Here is a 3,768-nt window from a genome sequence, read left to right on the forward strand (position 1 = left end):
AAAAGACTCCTGGCCAGGCATGGTGGCTCACACTTGTAATCACAGCACTTTGGGAGGCCAAAGCGGGAAGATCACATGAGATCAGGAGTTTGAGACCAGCATGGCCAACATGGCAAAAACCCATCACTACTAATAATACAAAAAATTAGCTGGGCCTGGTGGCACACATCCTGTAGTCCCAGCTACCTGGGAGCTGAGGCAGGAGAAACACTTGAGCCCTGGAGGCAGAGGTTGCAGTGAGCTGAGACTGCACCACCGCACTCCAGCCTGGACAACCGAGCGAAATTCCATCTGAAAAAAAAAAAAAGACTGCAGCAGCAGGTGCCAAGCTGGGCACATAATACTCATTTCATGAATCCATGAAGCTTCTAATTTGGGGATTGAAGGTGCCAGCTCTCCTCTTAGAGCTCTGATTCTCCATTTATTCACATCAACTTTGAGGAAGACATTCCCTCTAGTTCATCTAAAAGTTTCCCTTAACAACTCAATTGCCTTTATTCTTGTGCAGGGCAATGGATATGCCATGCCCCACAAGTCCAGCTGGTTTGGCTGGGAGCCACCTGGCTGCAGAGTCACTGTCTGTCCGGGTGCAGTGACTATCCACAAGAAGTTGGACTTACCCTTTTTTTCCAAGTTCTCATCCTGACCCCTGCCTGCTTCCTTCTTGGCTTCTCTCCACCTCTAAGCTTACCTCACTCTCCAAGGCCTCCTCCCACCCACTCTGTGACCTTTCTCTCTAAAATATGGCCTACAGAGAGTCTCTATATAACAAAAGCTCATTTGCTGGTGACAATCGTTCCAAGCCTTCCCAGGACTTTCCAGCCTCCAGATCTGAAGGTTATGTTAACTTAAACACCCACAGGTCTCTAACTCATGGCCACTACCTGTGGAATTGCAGACCCTCAGAATCATTTCCTACTCACCTGCTGTCACCTTCCCTAGTTACTGCTTAGATTGGCCAGGTATAGCCCTCATTAATTAAGTTTATTCATGATCTTCTTGGTACACGCTTTGTTTTTTTGAGACAGAGTCTTGCTCTATCACCCAGGCTGGAGTGCAGGGCCATGATCTCAGCTCACTGCAACCTCTGCTTACCAGGTTCAACCGATTCTCATACCTCAGTCCTGCAAGTAGCTGACACTACAGGCACCTGCCACCACACCTGGCTAATTTTTGTATTTTTAGTAGAGATGAGGTTTCACCATGTTGGCCATGCTGGTCTCAAACTCCTGACCTCAAGTGATCCACCCACCTCAGTCTCCCAAAGTGCTGGGATTACAGGTGTGAGCCATGGTGCATGCCTTTTGTCACCCAAGGCCCTAAAACAGAACTGCCTGGACCCCAGTCTTATACAAATCTCCATAACAAAAACTCCTTCTCATTTCTCCTCAACTCTCCTTCTACCCAGAAGAAATGCAGTCGGCTGTCAGGAAGGTGGTCTAGAGCGTGGTTAAGAGGACGACATTGCACTAGACAGGTGGATTTAAATTCAGATTTCCACTCTTTCCTGGCCACTCAGATGTTAACTAAACTCCCTATGCCTCAGTTTCCACATGTGTAAAGTGGAATATTAATACAGCAATCATTAACTTATAGAATTGTGTGGGCGTATTCATTTTCTAGGGTTATTGCAAGAAAAGGCCACACACTGGATAGTTTGAAATAACAGAAATCCATTCGCTCATTGTTCTGGATGCCAGAAGTGGGAAATTGAAGTGTCCAAAGGGCTAGTTTCTTCTGAAGGCTGGGAGGGAGGATCTGCTCCCTGCTCCTCTCTTACCTTCTGGTGGCTGACAGTAGTGACAGTAGTCCTTGGAACTCCTCGGTTTATAGACACATTACCCCAAACTCTGCCTCCATTTTCTTGTTTTTTTTTTCCCCTGTTCCAGTCAGTGAAAGGGACACTTTATTGAGCCCCAGGGCCATGGGGCCCTTCGCGGAAGGAAGAGCCTTATTTGACCTTCTTCTTCTTCTTGGGGCACAAGTTGTTGGCGTGGCCACACTTCTTGCAGCAGTTGACAGCACAGGGGTGAGCAGGGCACTGGCGCAGATCCCTGAGAGTAATATCTAGTTGCAGTTGTATTTCTGGGCAAGCCAGTGGAGGGAAGGCTCGATAATGCCACCTCACAGGCGCAGCACCAGGTGCAGGGTGGACTCTTTCTGGATGTTCTAGTCTGAGAGACTGCGGCCATCCTCCAGCTGTTTGCCCGCAAATATCAGACACTGCTGGTCAGGCAGGATGCCCTACTTGTCTTGGATTTCGGCTTTGACATTCTCAGTGGTGTCCCTGGGCTCCACCTCCAGGGTGATAGTCTTGCCCATGAGGGTGTTCACAAAGATCTGCATCTCTGAGTCTGCAGCTCGGCCGCCTCACTGAAGAGAAAGAGCACCTCCGTTTTCATATCACCTTCCTCCACGTGTATCTCTCCTCTGTGTGCCTCTTACTAGGACTCTTGTCCCTCAGGGCCTACCCTGATCATCTAGTATGTTCTCACCTTGAGACTCTTAACTATATTTACAAGACCTTTCTTTCTTAAAAAATTAAATTTATTTTTAATTTCCATAGGTTATTGGGAACAGGTGGTGTTTGGTTACATGAGTAGGTTCTTTAGTGGTGATTTGTGAGATTTTGGTGCATGCATCACCTGAGCAAAAAAACTAAACCCAATTTGTAGCCTTTTATCCCTCACCCCCTTCCCACCCTTTCCCCTGAATCCCCAAAGTCCGTTGTGTCATTCTTATGCCTTTGCATCCTCATAGCTTAGCTCCCACCTATCAGTGAGAACATATGATTAGGTTACTCCAGGTTACTAAGAATGCCATTAACTCATTCCTTTCTATGGTAGTATTCTATCATATATACACACACACACACACACACACACACACACACACACACACACATATATATATATATCAGTTTCTTTATCCACTCATTGATTGATGAGCATTTGGGCTGGTTCCACATTTTTACAATTGTTAATTGTGCTGCTATAAACACGTGTGCGCAAGTATCTTTTTCATATAATGACTTCTTTTCCTCTGGGTAGATACCCAGTAGTGGGATTGCTGGATCAAATGGTAGTTCTACTTTTAGTTCTTTAAGGAATCGCCACACTGTTTTCCATAGGTCTCGCACTAGTTTACATTCCCACCAGCAGTGTAGAAGTGTTCCCTTTTCACTACATCCACAGCAACAGCTATTAATTTTGATTTTTTGTGTATCTGCAAGACCTTTCTTACAAATAATGTCACATTCACAGATTGTAGATATTAGGATGTAGATATATCATTTTGGGGAGCACAGTTCAACCCATGATAGTAGGATTATAAGAGATGGTGCATATACTATGCTTAGCACCATGCCTGGCACATAGCAAATAGTTTTGTTCTTATCATTCTTTAAAGGGCCAGAGCTAGGCTCTAGATTTAAAAACAAGTATCTCTGATCCTCTCCATTTCCCATCTCTCTGTCTCTCCCTGCTTAGTCTGAAATCCACCGGAAGTTGAGCCTGAAACAAGGACTTGGATACAGGTAGTTTTATTGGTGGTGGGGGTAACATGTGGGGGAGGGTCGGAGTAGGGAGGTCAAGGTGACCTCAGGACTCAGGTGCAAGGGAATGAACAGAGTGAGCCAAGGAAGAAGGAAAAGCCAATAGGAGGTTCCTTTTTTTTTTCTTTTCTTTTCTTTTTTTTTTTTTTTTCTGACAGAGTCTCGCCCTGTCACCAAGCTGGAGTGCAGTGGCACAATCTCAGCTCACCGCCACC

General features: G+C 45.8%; 1 pseudogene; it reads right to left on the reverse strand.

The window, feature by feature from the left end:
• Positions 1–1,951: 1,951 nt before the first annotated feature.
• On the reverse strand, positions 1,952–2,373 carry LOC126931667 (ubiquitin-like; annotated as a pseudogene).
• Positions 2,374–3,768: the final 1,395 nt, after the last annotated feature.

This window comes from Macaca thibetana, chromosome 11 (assembly GCF_024542745.1).
Source record: "Macaca thibetana thibetana isolate TM-01 chromosome 11, ASM2454274v1, whole genome shotgun sequence".
Taxonomy (NCBI): Eukaryota; Metazoa; Chordata; class Mammalia; order Primates; family Cercopithecidae; genus Macaca; species Macaca thibetana.